This window comes from Notolepis coatsorum, assembly GCF_963971535.1.
Source record: "Notolepis coatsorum genome assembly, chromosome: 3".
NCBI classification, from domain to species: domain Eukaryota; kingdom Metazoa; phylum Chordata; class Actinopteri; order Aulopiformes; family Paralepididae; genus Notolepis; species Notolepis coatsorum.
The window spans coordinates 5032627-5055186 of record NC_140167.1 but is presented as its reverse complement, the minus strand read 5'-3'; positions in this window follow the sequence as shown (position 1 = coordinate 5055186).

The window sequence follows — 22560 nt, the reverse complement described above, 5'->3', positions numbered from 1 at the left end:
AGCAGTACTGTCTATCTGTATGTCATGTATGTCATATATGTTATGATGAATTGAAAATGGGGGACCCTGATGTAAACAAGTCGAAAGTCTTTCTCTGGTCTGCATCCCCTTAACAATTGTATGTATTGAGCTGTACTGTACTGTACCCATTCTGCAATCTGTTAATAAACTTTTCAATCAATCAATCAAGGTCCTGTATCACAAACAGTACCGTATTTGCAAATCTGGTATAGATGTAGCAGTACTGTCTATCTGTATGTCGTGTATTGTGTTATGATGAATTGAAAATGGGGGACCCTGATGTAAACAAGACGAAAGTCTTTCTCTGGTCTGCATCCCCTTAACAATTGTGTGTATTGAGCCGTACTGTACCCATTCTGCAATAACGTTTTCAATCAATCAATCAAACTGGTCCGCATCCGCTTCCATTCATTGTGCTAAGCTAGGCTAACTTGCAGCATGACAGCTTCTCCACTGAACGCACAGCGAGGACACTGGTCTCTATCTTCTGGTCCGACTCTAGAGAACACGGTGAGGGTTAAAGGTCCGACTCTAGAGAACACGGTACTAAGGGTTAAAGGTCCAAGAGGCTGCTAACTAAACTAACGTGTTGAGCTGAAACTAAACTAAACTCACACAGATATCGTGGACAACACTACTTACACATCGTGGAACGGGTGTTCCTCTCCATACTCTTTCAAATGTTTCTTCTGTTTCTCGGTCATGTTAGTGAGAACGAAGCTGTTGGTTCTTCTTTCTCTTCCCGTGTTATTATTATTATGTATATGATTGTATGTTATTATGTTGACATGTGTGGCGGCTGGCGGGGCTGCACGCGTGGGCTTCTTCTGCTGCTGCTGCTGCTGCGAGTAGGGTCCAGCTGCAGCGCCGGAGAATCCTCTCAAGGGGCAAGCCTGTGGAATGAATGAATGAATGAATGAATGAAAACTTTATTTAACAGATTGCAGAATGGGTACAATACAGTACGGCTCAATACATACAATTGTTAAGGGGATGCAGACCTGAGAAAGACGTTTGTCTTGTTTCCATCAGGGTCCCCCATTTTCAATTCATATAGACATTTATGACATACATAACATACATGACATTTATGGCATAGGGACATATAGGTATTTAGTACTGATACATTTGTGACATAGGCGGTATTCAAATATACAGTACTGTTACCCCTAGATCCTGACAGAGTATATACATATGATGGGGAGGGGACTGTACATTAGGAGGGGGTGGGTGGGTGGGAGGGGAATATACATACGGCGGGGAGGGAATATATACATGCGGTGGGGAGGAGACTGTCTATTAGGAGGTGGTGGGGGTTTTGGGCATTTACGGTGGCCAGTTTCGAATTGCAGCCTCCCGTAGGTGCTCTTTAAGGGCGGTTTTGAATGTGGGCAGGGATTCACATTCCTTTACAGCTTTGGGTAGGGCGTTCCACATTGTTGTGGCATAATTGCGAAACGTGTTTAGTCCCTTGTTTGAGCCGAATCTGGGTTTAACATGATTTGTTGAGCTTCCTCTGGTGTAGTGGTTGTGGTATTCACTGACCTTTGGGAAGTATTTTGACATGTACATGGGCACCCCGGTCGTATAGTGTATCTTGTAGACCAGGCCCATTGCAAGTTGCTGTACTCTGTCGTCTACTCTAAGCCATCCTAGGTTGGCAAAGTGGGCAGGGGTGAGGTGGGTTCTGGGGTTCAGGTCAAGTAGTAGTCTGACCAGTTTGTTTTGTGATGTTTGTAATTTTGTTTTAAGCGCCTTTGAGGTGCTTTGGTACCATGAGGTGCACGCATAGTCATAGTACCCTTGAATGAGTGCTCCTGCCAGAGTCCTCAGGGTATTCTTGTTTACCAGAGAGGAGATCCGGTACAAGAATCTAGTTCGTTGGTTGACTTTTTTTATTACATTGGATGCCATTTTGTCACAGGAAAGATTTGCCTCTAGGATGGAACCCAGGTAGGTAATTTCGTCTTTCCTTGTGACAATATTGTCACCCACTGTAACTGAGAAGCCGTCGGTCTTGCTGAGTTTGTTATTTGAACCGAAGAGAATGGACTCTGTTTTGCCCATGTGTAATGATAGTTTGTTATCAGCGAGCCATATGCAGATTTTGCCTAGTTCCGTGCTGAGGGTTTTTTCAACCTGCAATTTGTTCTTGTCAGCCACGAACATACGGTTATCCTTTATGCTTAGAGTTTATCTTTAGAGCAGGGCGATAGTCGATAGACCACCAGCCCTGATCCCAAACTCTAAGCATAACCGACTTCGAAAGAGGGCCTAAGCATAACCAGTTCGAAACAAGGCGGACATTAATTAAATGTTCAATCAATCAATCAATCAATCCATTATTTATAACACACGCTCACTTAAAACAGCGCACCTCCGAGCTGCTTCTATAGAAAGTAAGTTCGTGGCTGCCTGCCACAGGCTTGCCCCTTGAGAGGATTCTCCGGCGCTGCAGCTGGACCCTATTGGCTGCAGCTGCTGCTAGGGCTGTAGCTACCTCGCCATTAGAAGAGTTAGCACCACCTAGAGCACTGGAGTAACACTGTTTGGAGTGGCGTCTGATTGATTGATTGATTGAAAACTTTATTAACAGATTGCAGAATGGGTACAATACAGTACGGCTCAATACAAACAATTGTTAAGGGGATGCAGACCAGAGAAAGACTTCATCTTGTTTACATCAGGGTCCCCCATTTTCAATTCATAATGACATTTATGACATACACAACATACATATGAATTGAATTGAAAATGGGGGACCCTGATGGAAACAAGACAAACGTCTTTCTCAGGTCTGCATCCCCTTAACAATTGTATGTATTGAGCCGTACTGTATTGTACCCATTCTGCAATCTGTTAAATAAAGTTTTCATTCATTCATTCACATGACATTTATGGCATAGGGACATGCATGACATACAGGTATTTAGTTCTGTTACATTTGTGACATATACGATATTCAAATATACAGTACTGTTACCCATAGATCCTGACAGAGTATATACATATGATTGGGAGGGGACTGTACATTAGGAGGGGGTGGGTGGGTGGGAGAGAAATATACATACGGTGGGGAGGAGACTGTACATTTGGAGGGGGTGGGTGGGCGGGAGATAAATATACATACGGCGGGGAGAGAATATATACATGCGTGGGGAGGAGACTGTCTATTAGGACATTTCGTAAATGTTTGGACATTTACGGTGGCCAGTTTCGAATTGCAGCCTCCCGTAGGTGCTCTTTAAGAGCGGTTTTGAATGTGGGTAGGGATTCACATTCCTTTACAGCTTTGGGTAGGGCGTTCCACATTGATGTGGCATAATTGCGAAACGTGTTTAGTCCCTTGTTTGAGCCGAATCTGGGTTTAACATGATTTGTTGAGCTTCCTCTGGTATTGTGGTCGTGGTATTCACTGACCTTTGGGTAGTATTTTGACATGTACATGGGTACCTTAGTCGTATAGTGTATCTTGTAGACCAGGCCCATTGCAAGTTGCTGTACTCTGTCGTCTACTCTAAGCCATCCTAGGTTGTCAAAGTGGGCAGGGGTGAGGTGGGTTCTAGGGGTAAGGTCAAGTAGAAGTCTGACCAGTTTGTTTTGTGATGTTTGTAATCTTGTTTTTAGCGCCTTTGAGGTGCTTTGGTACCATGAGGTGCAAGCATAGTCGTAGTACCCTTGAATGAGTGCTCCTGCCAGAGTCTTCAGGGTATTCTTGTTTACCAGAGAGGAGATCCGGTACAAGAATCTAGTTTGTTGGTTAACTTTTTTTATTACCTTGGATGCCATTTTGTCACAGGAAAGATTTGCCTCTAGGATGGAACCTAGGTATGTAATTTCATCTTTCCTTGTGACAATATTGTCACCCATGGGCCACTGTAACTGAGAAGCCGTCGGTCTTGCTGAGTTTGTTATTTGATCCGAAGAGAATGGACTCTGTTTTACCCAGGTGTAATGATAGTTTGTTATCAGCGAGCCAGGTGCAGATTCTGCCGAGTTCAGAGCTGAGGGTTTTTTCAACCTGCAACTTGTTCTTGTCAGAGACCAGCAGGGCTGAGTCGTCCGCGAAAAAGAACAAGTTGCAGTCACAAGCTGACGACATGTCATTTGCATAAATTAGGAACAGTAGCGGTATGCTTCCTTGTGGAACACCACAGCTCACTGTGAGGGGGGGGGGGATAGAGTACCGTTTACCTCCACCATCTGTTCTCTCCCCTCCAGGTAGGATTGCATCCAGCTCACTGATAAAGTATCAAAACCAATTGCTTTTAGCTTGTCAATCAGAATGGAGTGATTGACAGTGTCGAAGGCCTTTTGTAGGTCCAGCATGACCATGCCGCAGTATTTGCCCGCTTGACCTATTGTTTGATGTGGTCGTTCAAATAGAGAAGGCATGGAGTGGGATGTTCTATGTTCCAGTTCTTGATTAAAGGCCTCTCTAGAGTAGGTTTTGAGGTCCCGAGATGTGACTGTTTTGTGACAGCCGGCCTTTTGTTTTAGCTTTTTGCGGGTACAGAAAATCATATAATGATCACTTAACCCGCATGCTATCACCCCTTTATTGGAGATCATGGACTTGTCAGAGGTCAAAATGAGGTCAATGGTGGTTTGTGTTGAATCACATACCCTTGTGGGTTGGGTGATTAGCTGGCTGAAACCGTGCAGATCAGAAAACCTACTGAAGGCCTTGAAGACGGGTGCTGCTTTACGTAGCATATCCGTGTTCCAGTCCCCAATAAGAATTTTTTTCTACACCCTCCACCCCAGCTAAACACCCATCAAGTGTGTCATAGAAGCCACTCTGTTCTGGCCGTCTATAGATTGTGCTTACTAGTACTGATTTCGCCCTATCGAATAAGATTTCAATCCAAACAGTTTCAATTTCGTCATGGTTAAGGTCAGTACGGTTGATGAATTTGGTATCTTTGTGAATATACACACAGACGCCACCTCCATATTGATTCCTATCCCTCCTGACTATTGAATATGATGACAATACATTTTAATCTAATCTAATCTAATCTAATCTAGTCTAATCTAATCTAATGATCTCAGGTCATGTTTTGTGTGCAAAACCTTTCCCATCATTTGCAGCTGTTAGCCTATATATTGCGGAGTAATTGCATATTTGCTTTTAAATGTAATGGAGTAAAAATAGACCCAAAAAATGGTAATACAAGAACAAGTAGGCGACAGTGGCTCAGGAGGTAGAGCGGTCGTCTGGTAATCACGAGGTTCCCGGTTCCATTCCCGCTCCTCCCGGGCAGAGCGCGTCGAAGTGTTGAGCAAGTCTTGCTCAAGGACACTTCAACACGCTTCTCGGGAGGAGCGGGAGTCGAACCAGGAACCTTCCAACTACAAGACGACCGCTCTATACCTCCTGAGCCACTGATAACAGGTGAAGGCTTAAATTGAGTGGTATTCCTCTTTACAAGTGACTCGCTTTATCCTTTTTGTTAAGGTCCACAGCCTCATCTGCAGCCAGTTATGATGGTTTTAACCTGATGATCATAAATAGAATATCTCCAGTAGTCCACATGGATGAGCACTGCCCTCAAGACTGACCTCTCCTGCCAGACAAAAAGGTCTCTATGGCCCAGCGGTCTATCTGCTGTTCGTAAAAAGTGACTGTGATCAATTATTGACCACAGTGCTATCAAGTTACTGTTTGGCTGTTTTAGCTGTTACCATGGTAGAAGAACCTCGTCCATTATTAACATGCCAGTGTCACTAGTGTCTAGTCTCCTCACTCAGGAGCGTTTTCAGCTCCATTTTGACGCGTCAATCGGATATATTAGCCCCTATTGTTCATCATCATCATCAATCATGGCTCGTCGGGTTGAAAGAGCGCGTGCGGCTTCAACGAGAGGGGTGTAAACAAAAAAAACAAAAAAAGAAGCAATGACCCAGCATTATTACTGCGCCGCTTCCACGGAGGGACCACCGCCGGTGAGACGGGAGAAAGATAAAGCTGGACGAACGGTCCGGTTTCGGGTGGCGTCCGCGTACAGCGGCCGCGTCCTCACCGAGGTATATGTCATATTATATAAATGTCATGATTAGTTTAGATTAGATGATTAGATTTGATTTTTATATCTGTATGTTGTGTGTGTATGTCATAAATGTCATGATGAATTGAAAATGGGGGACCCTGATGTAAACAAGATGAAAGTCTTTCTCTGGTCTGCATCCCCTTAACAATTGTGTGTATTGAGCTGTACTGTACTGTATATCACTGTAAAAAATAGGGATGTCCGATATTATCGGCCTACCGATATTATCGGCCGATATCGGCATACAAATGTGATATCGGAAAATATCTGTATCAATTTTCAAATTTTCTTTTTTTTATTAAATTCTTTTTTTTACATTTCTATAACCTTTATTTACCCAGGCAAGCAAGTAAGAACAAATTCTGATTTAATTTATTGTCAAAAGTATGCATAATGTTGTGTTAATTCCACAACAAGATGTGTAGTAATGTTAATTACCTGAAATTATTCCATTTTTTGGGGGGGGGGGGGGAAACCCTGCATATATCGGTATTGGTTGATATCGATATCGGAAATTAAGAGTTGGACAATATCGGTATATCGGTATCGGTAAAAAAGCCAATATCGAGCATCCCTAAAAAATAAATGTTTGTATATCACTGTAAAAAAATAAATGTTTTTTCACGGGAAATGCACTATTATTTTACAGGTTACTTTTGTGTTTCTACTTTAAGTGTAAATGCCAGAAAAAAATACAGTAAATTACCTTTTATCAAAATATTATTAACCATTAAATAAATGTATTTGATTTTTACTGTCATTTGACAGTAAGTATTTGGCAGACATTTACCGTTTTCTTGCAGCTCTTTTTCTTCTTACACTGTACCCATTCTGCAATCTGTTGTTAATTAAAGTTTTCAATCAATCAATCAATCAATCAATCAGGTGTTCAAGGACGAAGCGGCGGCGGCGGCGTCGTGGTCCGGCTCGGCGACGTGGTCCGGTTCGGTGACGGACTCTGTGGACTCGGACTGCAGCGCCAGCAGCCCGGAGACGGAGGAGCCGGTACCGGCGAGGAGCAAGGCCAACAGCCACCTGAACGGCCTGCTGGCAACGACGACGGACAATGTACACACAGTCTCCTCCCATCATTATGTATATATTTTCTGTTAGGATCATGGGGTAACAGTACTGTATATTTGCATGTCATATATGTCACAAATGTAACAGTACTACAGTATATACCTGTATGTCATGTATGTCATAAATGTCATTATGAATTGAAAATGGGGGACCCTGATGTAAACAAGATGAAAAGTCTTTCTCTGGTCTGCATCCCCTTAACAAGTGTGTGTATTGAGCCGTACTGTATTGTACCAGGGTTGGGCATCGTTTGGATTTGAACGATTCCGATTCCGATTCTCCATTTCGATTCCTGTTCTAAGCGATTCTCGATTCCGATTCTTTGAGGTGCAGGTCAAAACGTTAGGTTATGACTATAACCAAGTTCTGTTAGTTAGGGCGATGCTTGGCTTCGCCTTCTGCACTATCTCGCGTACGTGCACGCGTACTGAATAAACCACAAATGTACCTCTAATACCAGTATTAGTCTGACCACACCCCTCATCAGCTTACCTTCATAAGCAGGTGTGTGGTCACCTGCTCTCCTCCTTCCCAAGCTTTCACCACAAGGTGAGGTCAAGGGCTGCAGCGGCCGTCCGAAGCCAAGCATCGCCCTAACTAACAGAACTTGGTTATAGTCATAACCTAACGTTCTGTATCGTTAGGGCTCAGCTTGGCTTCGCCTTCTGCACAAGGGAGGCCAAGCGGAGCCACTTGGCTGACAAATACACCCCGCTGACAGCCCCCCAAAACCATCAGAACAGGGAGGGCCGAGCCCCCCCGACCCCCCCTAATGGAGGGTAGCCCCCCTATTAGGGACGTCACGGGAGGGCGACGGACCCGACCGTGCGAAGAGGCACTCAAGCAACTCAACGCACAGGGTGAGCAGACCGTGGCTTGACCCACGACTACACACACGCACAACCCGCATGCCACCCGGGAACGAACGGAGGAACAACCTCGTTACTGCCCCCAGAATCACGGGGTCAAGGGCAAACCCAACCCCGTGGCAAGGCCGTAGCAGCGGAGCACGAAGGAAGACCCAGACCCACCAAAAGGACTGGACTCCCTGGAATGGGGGCCCGGAGAAGTCCATGATGCCAGCATCAAGACCCCACCAGGTGGGCACGTAGTGCCCCGCCCCCCACATCGCCAGCGTATTCGGACAAAGGCCCCCAGTTACTGCACCTGGTATTCCCAGGCGGAACCAACCAGGCCAGTAAGCCGAGCGGGCCCCGTCCCCCAATAGTACACCGCCTGGCACACTGACCCTGCAGAAAAGGCAGTCAGCATGGCCGTAAGCACACAAAAAAGGTTAACCAACGGAAGCAGGCAGCGCACCGGGGAAAAAAACCAGGCAACAGGCTGTTAACCCTAGCCTGGAGACTGCGGACGAGACAGGCGCCAGAGGGGACAGCTGAACACAGCCGCCCCGGCGGAAGGAGCGTAAGCTGGCGGTGTTGCATGACCAAGCCTCCATTTAACAACCCCCACCCAGAGGGGTCGAGGCAGAGAAGGCTGACACGATTGGCAGACGTCATGAACGTGCAGGGGCACCCTCAACCGGTGAACCCGGGAGTTGACACTGCTCCAACACACCAGGGAACCAACCACCTCGGTGTTACCCAATGCGGTGGTTGTTCCTATAACCCCTCAAGAAAAAACTCCAAAACACACCTGCGGGTATACACCGGCTATACCGCAGTACAAGTGTTTCAGTTTCCAAAAAGGGTTAACCCAGGCCTACGGGTCGCAAACATCACTTCGGACCGGGCCTGGCGGTACGGGAAGCACAGGGTCACCAGAGGAGGTCAAAAAACCACCCCCACAGGCCCCTCTTCGCCATGCGTGAGAGAGGAGCGAAAAACAATGGAGAACCAGCCCCTAAGCACACCGTACCTGGTATTCCCCGGCGGTCTCCCAACCAAGTACTAACCAGGACCAACCTGTGTAGCGGCCGAGATCCGACGAGATCGAGCGCGTACAGAATGGCATGGCTGTAAGCCATGACGACAGTGCTGAGTAAAAACATACCCAACCAGGGTCTCCATAGCGCTTAACCCTGTGACACCCAGACCGACCTGGCATTTTTCCCCCTGAAAAAAGCCCAAGTCCCTCAGGGTACCAGAACAGCAGATCTGCATCCCCGGCGGACAACGGGTTCAACTGATCTGGACCAGCGTGACCAGAACCAGTCCCGTGCCCTAACCACGCCGACATGCCCCAGGAAAAGGGCAGATATGCGTGTTGATCTTAACATGAAAAGAAGGCGCCACCCAGACGTCGGGACGAACCGCGCCTGGTGGCCCACCCCAAGGGCGTGAGACCCCACTACATATGTTCAGATCCATCCCGTCATCATCCCCCAGACATGAACGAGGATCCGTCGACAACCCACCCAGGTCATGGGATGTGGTCGCCGGAAGAGGAAAAACCCCCATCTCAGTTGCTTTATAAAAACGCTGTTTCAACCACAAGCAACTAAGGCGTGCCAGTCAATCGCCTGTTTACAGCGAGCTAGCACTATACGTGCGTCGGGACACACCCCCATCAATGAACAGGCTATTTAGACCTGCCATTGAATCCCCAAGGCGCCCAGGGGAACGACAAGAGGGGTGTGACACTCCCTAACTCCAACACTTCTGGAATAGAAAGAAGGAAGCATCAACAGTATGTATCCCAGTCTACACAGCCGGGGTAAAAAATGTTCACATTTTTACATCCCACCACCCTCCCATAGGAAAGAGACGGGGATCCCCAGAGAGACTTCCCACGCGAGCTGTACAGATTGAAAAGAATATATTGCACCTTGAGCCATGTAAAAAACTGGTTTTAGGGCCTCCGGGGAAGAGGCACCGAACCCAAACACACTCAATAAACGAATTGAATCGAATATACATACAATAGAAAAGGACCCTTCTAGAGGGTCCACTCACTTTGACAATCTGAGGAGGAAGGCTCTGTACTCTGATGGAGGCTTCCTCACATGGATCACATGGAAGAAGGAGTCCGAACTCACAGAAGGCCTGAGTAGGCGCTTGGTGAGGAGGAGCCCTGACCACCCCCCCTGAAAACAGATCCATCACATGGACCTGAACAGCACACGGAAGTCCTACCAACAGAGACGCGCACGGTGACGTACTCTATGGCGGGGGAATTCCTGCGGTGCACACGCCCAATATACCAGGCCGTGGGACCAGGAACTCCCTCCCCCCCCCCCCCCCCCGTAACGTGCCGAACCGCCACGTGACGGGAACCTTGAAGGACAGGGGGTGTACCCCTGACCGACAGAACAATGGGGAGAGGAAAGGTTACCAGTTCACCCCTTTACGACCCCACACCCATGATACGACGTAACGACAAAAAGAGAATATGACACAGTCATAGTCAGCTCTATGAAGCGTTTCACAGCTCCACACAGCGCACGAGCTAACCTGCTATCTGATTTTTACTAAGGAAAAACACAGAATAGAGAGGGCTCTAAGAACCCCGGTCCAACATACACATGTGCTTCTGTGGCCAGTACAACCCAGTTGTAGGTCACATGACACACACAACCCATCATCATCACAATGAGAGAATACATCATTCTTGATTAGTATCGACCACAGGCCTTGCTAAGCACACGACAGCAACCAAACCAATTTCCCTTTAGGAAATAAGTTTCTCCAGCAGATTTAGCACAACCTCAGCAATCAAGCTGAGAGTTACATCGTATCCCTACCACACAAAAAGACACAATTAATGCACAACATGTCTGATAGGAGGTGATAAAGTCCCCAGGGAACCGGGGGGGGGAAAACACAATCCTCCTATTTCACCCTCAATACGGCCAGTTAAAACAGGAAAACCTGTTAATGTGTGAACTCACTGTCCATTGTCATTACAGTCTGAGAAAGAACATTCTTTTACTCACTCGTCACCAAGCATAGCTTCATAGGTTAGTTGCCTTAGTAGTGAGTACACGGTACACATAAACACCATGATGTTTCTCACACAACAACCAGATCAATACATCACGACCTGCACGGAGAAGCTACTGCCAGTGACAAAAACAGCTCACACACAACCCGCAACGTATCTCAAATGCATTGCAACAACACACGTTTTGGGAAAAAACACCGTCATTCACAATACATTTAGCAAGGTAAAACCAGAAGACGTGTTATGAGGGTCTGGCCAACCCCGTACCTGCCCGGAACGCAGATCAGCGAAGTGCAGTCACAAGCGTCCCGTGTTGTTCGATCCGGGCAGCGTCGCCGCTCCACCAGTCGCTACAGTCCTCTTTGTTGACGCAATCCCCGTCTAGGCTCGGGCAGGGTTGACGAACATCCCCTGTCAAGGATGACGTCGTGGTCAAAAGTGTAAAACATGTTAAAAATCAAAGCACGTTCAACAGAATAGCATCAAGCTAACGGCTGCTCCAGCCGTTCGGGTGCTATCGCTTCCGCTCGCGAGACGCCGATCTACGACGCACGCGATCAGGAGCGAGCTCCCGGCGGCGCGCGAGAAGCCAAGCCACCCCGCGCCAGGCCACCGACCGGCTAACCGTAAGCTATGAACATGTAAACAATGACATAACACTCACCCAGACAGGCCGCCGTTCTGAACCCTCCTCACTTTTTAAGAGAAAAAGGAAAAACAAGACGTCAACACCGCTTCACAACGGTGACAATAACACGTCCGGCGGAATCAGCACAGTACCAACTGGCCTGTATAGCTGACTTTGAACATGAATCTGCCGCTATCGCACATTACATGCACATATCCCCTCGTGAAGGAATACTCTCATTTGGATATGAAAGATGGGGTCTTAACACGGTGACAGAGAGAATCCACTCGTCCAGAACACACAGGGATCACCAGTGTCAATGGTCGCGGCCCACTAGTTAAAACTATAATGGTCGCCAGACCAAGGCCTTCTGTCGCCTAGACGGCTAAACAAAGGACCCTAGCCTGGGGCCGGTTTCCATAAACTTCGTCTAGTAGCCCCCATAGCACTAACAGACAAGTGGAGCCCGCCAGCAAACACTACTCACCCAACCTGGAACGCACCGCTCCTCACAACAGCGGCATGTCCGACAGTTCAGCTGTGGCCTGACAGGTTTCACCCCAACAAACACAGCAAGGAACTGCAGTTGAGAAGCATGCAGCGGCGTGCTCCCAATACGAAAACCGGTGGAGGGTTTGTAGAATGATCATCATCTTCTAGACACTCCAGTACGAAGACAATATCGCCGTATTTTCTCGAAAATAGTGAGAGAGAAAATAAAGATATGATGTCAACGTATCCTTGTTTCCCAAGCTGTTCCTAATCCAATTTCTTCCATCATGGTGTCAAGTGTGGGGATCTACCGAGGCACTTCTTCCTTGTGGTGAAAGCGAGAAGGAGGAGAGCAGGTGACCACACACCTGCTTATGAAGGTAAGCTGATGAGGGGTGTGGTCAGACTAATACTGGTATTAGAGGTACATTTGTGGTTTATTCAGTACGCGTGCACGTACGCGAGATAGTGCAGAAGGCGAAGCCAAGCTGAGCCCTAACGATACAGAACAGGTCACAGCTTATTTCGCAGGAGAAAAAGATTTATTTGAAAAATCCTTTATTTTTTTCATACTATTCACATTGTCAATTGACTTGATACAGTTTAATTTGGTTGCTGTACTGTAACTAGGGTATTAATTAAAGTAATTAAATAAATAAAGTAAAAATTATAATTAAAAAAAGATATATCGAAATTCAAACATCTTCTTAACGGTTCCGGAACCTGGAAGTTAGGAACCGGTTCCTATTAGAACCGGTTCTCGGTGCCCAACCCTGCAATCTGTTAAATAAAATTTTCATTCATTCATTCATTCATTCATTCATTCATTCATTCATTCACACAAGTCTCCGCCGGGCGAGAGCGGCTGTGAGCCCGACGACCTGCTGCTCTATGCCAGCGCCAGGAGGAGGCGCGGCTTCTCCTTCAGCGACAAGCGGGTGAACATCTGCAGCAAGAACGGCACCATCCGGGGCGTGATGAACAAAGTGAGCGCGGGCCAAGTGCTGTACAACAACCTCGCCAACGTGTATTCTGTGAGTCTACTTTTGGACTTTCTTTTGTCTACAAGCCGCGCGCAGTAGTTGGTGAACCTTAACCCTTTCACTACCACACTACTAGAGAAGGTCAACCTTTCACTACCACACTACAGATGGTTAACCCTTTGTTGTGTGGTAGTGAAAGGGTTAACCCTTTGTTGTGTGGGAGTGAAAGGGTTAACCTTCTGTAGTGTGGTAGTGAAAGGGTTAACCTTCTGTAGTGTGGTAGTGAAAGGGTTAACCGTCTGTAGTGTGGTAGTGAAAGGGTTAACCTTATGTAGTGTGGTAGTGAAAGGGTTAACCTTCTGTTTTGTGGTAGTGAAAGGGTTAACCTTCTGTAGTGTGGTAGTGAAAGGGTTAACCCTTTGATGTGTGGTAGTGAAAGGGTTAACCCTTTGTTGTGTGACAGTGAAAGGGTTAACCCTTTGCTGTGTGACAGTGAAAGGGTTAACCCTTTGTAGTGTGCTAGTGAAAGGATTAACCCTTTGTTGTGTGGTAGTGAAAGGGTTAACCCTTTGTTGTGTGGTAGTGAAAGGGTTAACCCTTTGTTGCGTGGGAGTGAAAGGGTTAACCCTTTGTTGTGTGGTAGTGAAAGGGTTAAAAAACACACCGTGACCGGCTAGAACACTGCGACCATTAGATGCAGGTCTAGTACAGGTCACTAGAAACAGTCATAAGAAGATCGGTGATGCAGCCTTTGTCAATTATGCCCCAAAATTGTGGAACACATTACCCATAAATATCAGGGAAGGCAACACGCTAGACATTAAAAAAATGTATTTCTATCAACGCATTTGATTAATCTTATGCCTTTATCACTGCACTTAAATTACTTGCACTACTAATTTATCTTGCACTATTTTATACTATGTGTTTATTATTAATTTTGTTTTTATTTTATGCTATTTAATTTGATCCCTGCGCCCCACTGAGGCTGGGTGTCTGTGGTCAACTATGGATTCCCACAGAGAAGAAAGTGTGAACGTTTTAGAAAGAGAGGTGCAGAAAGGTCCTTGTTGCTGTTCTAATCTAGGGAACAGACATTCCAGAACAGCACAGGCCCCAAAATTGTGTTTTTTTTTCTTTTCTATTTTTTCTTATTTTATTGTTCATGATTTTGTAACGAGATTTTGATGCTGCAATCTTTTATTGTGTTATGCATTGCTATTTCTGCTTGTTTTATTATGTCTTTATTATGTAAAGCACTTTGAACGGCAATCCTTGTATGAAAGGGGCTATATAAATAAAGTGTATTATTATTATTATGAAAAGTTTGGGATTCTTAATGTACATTGTAAAATGAATATGGATGCTGTTCATTTTACTCTCCCTCTCCCCCCCCCCCCCTCTCTCTCTCTCTCTCTCTCTCTCAGGGTTTCCGTGGTAACAGAACATCCCAGAGGAGGCTTCCGTGGGAGAAGGACTAAACAGGCCCAATAAGAGAAACCCGTTGGAACCGTTTGACCGAAAGGTCACCGAAAGGTCACGATAGCTGGAGTTCGTCTCACCGTCTCCGAAAGACGCCTCGGCGCGACATGTCATCGCTGTGTTTCTATCACAATATCCAGGAGGGTTCGGCGGTAGAAATAATCAAATCAAGGAGACTATAAAAAGAAGGAAGGGTCGTCGCGTCACGTGAATGCAAGTCGGTGTGTACAAGTGTGGAAACTTTCAGTTCGGCCGACGTTGAGTTGAACCGTCAGCCGTCTCCTCGTTTATGACCTCATTTAACCCTTTCACTACCACACTACAGAAGGTTAACCCTTTACTATCACACTACAGAAGGTTAACCCTTTACTATCACACTACAGAAGGTTAACCCTTTACTATCACACTACAGACGGTTAACCTGACATGATGACCCTTTCTTATTTTATAGTTTCCTTGGTTCCGACGCGATGACCCTTCCTTCTGTTATAGTTTCCTTGGTTTCTGACGTGATGACCCTTCCTTCTTTTATAGTTTCCTTGGTTTCTGACATGATGACCCTTCCTTCTTTTATAGTTTCCTTGGTTTCTGACGAGATGACCCTTCCTTCTTTTATAGTTTCCTTGGTTTCTGACGAGATGACCCTTCCTTCTTTTATAGTCTCCTTGGTTTCTGACGTGACGACCCTTCCTTCTGTTATAGTCTCCTTGGTTTCTGACGTGATGACCCTTCCTTCTGTTATAGTTTCCTTGGTTTCTGGCGTGACGACCCTTCCTTCTTTTATAGTCTCCTTGGTTTCTGACGTGATGACCCTTCCTTCTGTTATAGTTTCCTTGGTTTCTGACGTGATGACCCTTCCTTCTGTTATAGTTTCCTTGGTTTCTGACATGATGACCCTTCCTTCTGTTATAGTTTCCTTGGTTTCTGACATGATGACCCTTCCTTCTGTTATAGTTTCCTTGGTTCCGACGTGATGACCCTTCCTTCTGTTATAGTTTCCTTGGTTTCTGACGTGATGACCCTTCCTTCTGTTATAGTCTCCTTGGTTCTGACGTGATGACCCTTCCTTCTTTTATAGTCTCCTTGGTTTCTGACATGATGTCCCTTCCTTCTGTTATAGTTTCCTTGGTTCCGACGTGATGACCCTTCCTTCTGTTATAGTTTCCTTGGTTTCTGACGTGATGTCCCTTCCTTCTGTTATAGTTTCCTTGGTTCCGACATGATGACCCTTCCTTCTGTTATAGTTTCCTTGGTTTCTGACGTGATGTCCCTTCCTTCTGTTATAGTTTCCTTGGTTTCGGACGTGATGGCCCTTCCTTCTGTTACAGTTTCCTTGGTTTCTGACGTGATGACCCTTCCTTCTGTTATAGTTTCCTTGGTTTCTGACGTGATGTCCCTTCCTTCTGTTATAGTTTCCTTGGTTTCTGACGTGATGTCCCTTCCTTCTGTTATAGTTTCCTTGGTTTCTGACGTGATGACCCTTCCTTCTTTTATAGTTTCCTTGGTTCCGACGTGACGACCCTTCCTTCTTTTATAGTTTCCTTAATTGGTTCCGACGTGACGACCCTTCCTTCTGTTATAGTTTCCTTGGTTTCTGACATGATGACCCTTCCTTCTTTTATAGTTTCCTTGGTTCCGACGTGATGACCCTTCCTTCTGTTATAGTTTCCTTGGTTTCTGACGTGATGACCCTTCCTTCTGTTATAGTTTCCTTGGTTTCTGACGTGATGACCCTTCCTTCTGTTATAGTTTCCTTGGTTCCGACGTGACGACCCTTCCTTCTGTTATAGTTTCCTTGGTTTCTGACGTGATGACCCTTCCTTCTGTTATAGTTTCCTTGGTTTCTGACGTGATGACCCTTCCTTCTGTTATAGTTTCCTTGGTTTCTGACATGATGACCCTTCCTTCTTTTATAGTTTCCTTGGTTCCGACGTGATGACCCTTCCTTCTGTTATAGTTTCCTTGGTTTCTGACGTGATGACCCTTCCTTCTGTTATAGTTTCCTTGGTTTCTGACGTGATGACCCTTCCTTCTGTTATAGTTTCCTTGGTTCCGACGTGACGACCCTTCCTTCTGTTATAGTTTCCTTGGTTTCTGACGTGATGACCCTTCCTTCTGTTATAGTTTCCTTGGTTTCTGACGTGATGACCCTTCCTTCTGTTATAGTTTCCTTGGTTTCTGACGTGATGACCCTTCCTTCTGTTATAGTTTCCTTGGTTTCTGACGTGATGACCCTTCCTTCTGTTATAGTTTCCTTGGTTTCTGACATGATGACCCTTCCTTCTTTTATAGTTTCCTTGGTTCCGACGTGATGACCCTTCCTTCTGTTATAGTCTCCTTGGTTTCTGACGTGATGACCCTTCCTTCTGTTATAGTTTCCTTGGTTTCTGACGTGATGACCCTTCCTTCTGTTATAGTTTCCTTGGTTTCTGACGTGATGACCCTTCCTTCTGTTATAGTTTCCTTGGTTTCTGACGTGATGACCCTTCCTTCTGTTATAGTTTCCTTGGTTCCGACATGATGACCCTTCCTTCTGTTATAGTTTCCTTGGTTTCTGACGCGATGACCCTTCCTTCTTTTATAGCCTCCTTGCATCAAATGAGGAAACGGCATTAATTTGTATCAGTTGAATCCTTTAGATAAAGGGCCATAAGTACAAGTATAAATATACTGTAAGTATAAGTATGTTTCAAGTTTTCAAGTACGGATAGATAGTTGATGTTTCTAAAGCCTCTAAAGGGGCACTTCACCAAATAAACAAGGCTGGTTTTATTTTGCTCAGCCACATCCAGAAGCTCTAATAATCAGTTTAGCACGCATTTATTCATTTGACAGTTACTGCGTTTGAATGATGTCATCATCAGGGGACATTGAATCCTTGTTGTGTTAATCACAGCTCCGATACAATGGAGCCGAACGGCAAATTCGGTTTATGGCGCTAAAAAGCACCAAAATAATACACTTTAAAGACTCAAAAGCAACATTGTTTCCTTCCACAGACCATTTTGTGAGCAGTTTCATGTGTATGTTGAAAAATCTGTTGTTTTATTATTTAATTTTTTTTGGGTGAACTGCACCTTTAACTCTTTGGAGGGCGACTCCTGCTTTTACCTTGAGGGATTATTCTAAATAACTCACTAACAGTGAAAGAGCAGTGGCGCAGCAAAACATTCTGGGCTCTCCTCAGTACATGATGTCTCTGATCTTGTTATATTGTGGGTGCGAACGGGCGATGTATTTCACCTTTTTTTCTTTTTCAGACAATGTACAAACAGCGAGGGGTAAACTATAGGCTAACAATTTGGCTAGTTTTGACATCAAACTGAGAACAGATTTGATTTACAGTATTTCAATTGAAAAAATAAAGCAGAAAGCTTATCTGGCTGCATGTTAGCCTATAGCTTAGCACAATGAATGGAAGTGGACAGTGCCGGTTAGCCTAGGAGGCATTGTCCAACTAACACCTCTTCCCCGAAGGCTAACCGGCACTGTCCGCTAACATTCATTGTGCTAAGCTAGGCTAACATGCAGCCAGATAGCTTTCTACTGAACGCACAGAGAGGAAACTGGTATCTATCTTCTTGTCTCTCTCTGGAGAAGACGGTAAGCTAAGCCCGAGAGCTGCCTGAAAGATATCAACACGCCAACATTATGGGAAATGTGCTTACCGCCTTCTCCAGAGTCACACAAGAAGCTATATAGATACCAATCTCCTCTCTGTGCGTTCAGTAGAAATCTGTCCGGCTGCAAGCTATAGCCTAGCTTAGCACAAATGACTGGGAGCGGATATGGACCACTAGCCTAGCTTAAATCCCCGGGAGAGGTGTTTTTGGCCAACAGCTAGCTGGTCCGTATCCGCTTCCATTAATTTGTGCTAAGCTAGGCTATAGCTTGCAGCCGGATAGAGAGGAGACCGGTGTGTTCCTTTAACTACCACACTACCAAAGGGTTAACCCTTTCACTGCGACAATACAGAAGGTCAACCCTTTCACTGCCACACAACAAATGGTTAATAACCATTTCGCAACCACACAGCAGAAGGTTAACCCTTTCACTACTACCACACTACAGACGGTTAACCTTCTGTAGTGGCAGTAAAAGGGTTAACCCTCTGTAGTGTGGCAGTGACAGGGTTAAGTAAACGTAATGGTACTTGTACTTATATATTCAGTACCCTTTCCATCTCTGACAACTGCTCTCCTGTCCTCAAACGGACAAGACCGGGGTTAAAAACCTAGCAAGCCAACTACCTTTACTGACAACAGTGTGTATGTGTACTAATATTATGAGTAGCAGAACGCTTTGTCAGCTGTATTAACTGCAGCTGTTGAGACAGTAGTTTGATTTGGTTTATGAGTGCATTTTTGTATTTTTCTACGATTTTGTAAGTCCGTTATAAATATGAACTCTACTGTTGTGTGTAACATTTTGCTTGAGGGCGTGGCACATATACTTAAAATACCTGAACCTGTATATGTTTTGTAGTTTTGATGAGTATACAATCCTTTATACTGAATGTAGTCACAATTGTTCATGATTAATAAATCAGATATGCAGACAGTAGTTGAGTAGTAGTAGTAGTAGTAGTAGTAGTAGTAGTAGTAGTAGTAGTAGACAAGTAGTAGTAGTAGTAGTAGTAGTAGTAGTAGTAGTAGTAGTAGTAGTAGTAGTAGTAGTAGTAGTAGTAGTAGTAGTAGTAGTAGTAGTAGTAGTAGTAGGCTAGTACTAGTAGTCATATCAATTACTGTATGGTTCTATTCCACCAGTCTTTGTTTAGCATTGATTATTGACTTGTTCATTACCTTTGTAGATGAAGTAGGTTTGATTTTCAAATGCGATATGTTAAGGTGTTTTGTTTAGTCATATGTACTTGTATTTATTTTGACAACAATATGCAGCAATACGTTGTATGTAAACGCAACGATGTGCGTGTAAACAGACAATGATTAAAGTTTTGTAGTTTGTAAATTCTGCTTCCGTGGGTTCCGTGTTCTAATCTCAACTAAGTGATAAAGACGGGTTCAACTGGAGTTCTGTTGCCATGGGAAACGATTTGGGACCCAAATGTATTTCCTGTCAACTGTTGCATCCGACACCTGCAAATATAGTGAAGCAAATCACAGAAAGATATGCAAAATATTGATGTGTTTGTTATTGCGAGTGAGTAGGTGATTGTACTTTTTAGTGCGTCATGCATCTTTTAGGCTACACTTTCTATAGACAAGTAGCCTTGCTACTCTCCTCCTAAATTGTTATTTATTTATTTATGCATTTATTTATTTATTTATTACCTGTGCCTTCTACTGTCTACTGTCCCACAGACATTGCAACATGAAATCAAGAACTTTCAAGTACTTTCCCAAGCACTATTTTACATTTTGAAAGGGCATTTAAAAGCTATTTTCTTTTATTGAAAAAAAAATCGGATCCAATATTTATGGCTTAAAACCAATTTCCGACAATTAGTTACACTTTAGATAAAAAAAAAAGCAATTTCTTGATTCAGAAAAACTTTATCACGGATTAACAAAACTTTCAATGCGAATGGCCCCCGGATCCTCTTCGGCGCGTCCAGACGGAACGGTGGCGCTATACTGAACTTTCCTCGATTCCTGACAGTGGACAGATGGACTTCGCGCAGCGTTCATATAACTACTGTAGGGTTATAGGATAACCTTCGTTATAGTGAATATGCGAGTTTGAACAGATGGGTTTTCAGTTGTGATTTGAATGATGATATTGAGTATCCAGGCCTTGACTTTATTTTTTTTAATCAAGCACTTCAAGGACCTTGTGCGAACCCTGTGTCTACTACAGATACTGTATGTGTACCCCCCCCCCCCATCACTGCAGCCTGACCTGTCACCCTATAGTTAACTCAGGACCACAGACCTGTCACCCTATAGTTAACTCAGCACCACAGACCTGTCACCCTATAGTTAACTCAGCACCACAGATCTGTCACCCTATAGTTAACTCAGCACCACAGACCTGTCACCCTATAGTTAACTCAGCACCACAGATCTGTCACCCTATAGTTAACTCAGCACCACAGATCTGTCACCCTATAGTTAACTCAGCACCACAGACCTGTCACCCTATAGTTAACTCAGCACCACAGATCTGTCACCCTATAGTTAACTCAGCACCACAGACCTGTCACCCTATAGTTAACTCAGCACCACAGATCTGTCACCCTATAGTTAACTCAGCACCACAGATCTGTCACCCTATAGTTAACTCAGCACCACAGATCTGTCACCCTATAGTTAACTCAGCACCACAGATCTGTCACCCTATAGTTAACTCAGCACCACAGACCTGTCACCCTATAGTTAACTCAGCACCACGGACCTGTCACCCTATAGTTAACTCAGCACCACAGACCTGTCACCCTATAGTTAACTCAGCACCACAGACCTGTCACCCTATAGTTAACTCAGCACCACAGACCTGTCACCCTATAGTTAACTCAGCACCACAGACCTGTCACCCTATAGTTAACTCAGCACCACGGACCTGTCACCCTATAGTTAACTCAGCACCACAGATCTGTCACCCTATAGTTAACTCAGCACCACAGACCTGTCACCCTATAGTTAACTCAGGACCACGGACAGCAGCCCTCCAGGCCTACAGTCACAGTGTAGGAGTCAGTTCCAGGGTTTGAATGAATGAAAACTTTATTTAACACATTGCAGAATGGGGTACAATACAGTACGGCTCAATACACACAATTGTTAAGGGGATGCAGACCAGAGAAAGACGTTTGTCTTGTTTACATCAGGGTCCCCCGTTTTCAATTCATAGTGACATATATGACATACACATGACATCATGACATTTATGGCATAGGGACATACATGACATACAGGTATATAGTACTGTTACATTTGTGACATATACGATATGCAAATATACAGTACTGTTACCCATAGATCCTGACAGAGAGTATATACATATGATGGGGAGGAGACTGTACATTAGGAGGGGGTGGGTGGGTGGTTTGGACATTTACAGGGGCCAGTTTCGAAATGCAGTCTCCCGTAGGTGCTCTTTGAGAACGGTTTTGAATGTGGGTAGGGATTCACATTCCTTTACAGCTTTGGGTAGGACGTTCCACATTGATGTGGCATAATTGCGAAACGTGTTTGTTTGAGCCGAATCTGGGTTGAACATGATTTGTGGAGCTTCCTCTGGTGTTGTGGTCGTGGTTTTCACTGACCTTTGGGAAGTATTTCGACATGTACATGGGTACCTTAGTGGTGTAGTGCATCTTGTAGACCAGGCCCATTGCAAGTTGCTGTACTCTGTCGTCTACTCTAAGCCATCCTAGGCAGTGTGCGACCCATAGCATGATCTTTGGGTGAGCCGTGTCCGGGGGGGGGGGGGGGGGGGGGGGGCGCCTCTCAGCGAGGAGTGCTCAGGAGTCGGACTGTGTAATCGCAGACGTTACTAGTCTGTAGCCTGTAGTAGGTAGAGTAGAGTTAGAGTAGACAACTCACTTACCGTCCGGCCGTCTGGACGGGGCTTCCACAGCACATTCCATGATAAAAAAAAAGGATCTATTTAGTTAGATAGAGATGATTATCTCTCAGACTCCTGACTTACTAACAATATGAAATACTCCTGGTCCCAAGCATTATTTTCTCGACTGACGAGTCACTGAGCTTGCTTTGACCACTAGGAAACGCGCCCATATTTCATATCATATTTGAAGACCCTAATAGGCTACATTTATTTGCTTGCTGCATTTACATTGGCTGCGACGAATCGATACATTGGCTGCCTGCAGTGACGCTGACGCCCACCACAGTCACCACTGTGAGTGACGTGAATCTCAAAACAATGATTTATATTTAACTAATAATAGTCCCTACGGCCACCGGAGCAGCACCAGCCGCAGGTGTAATTG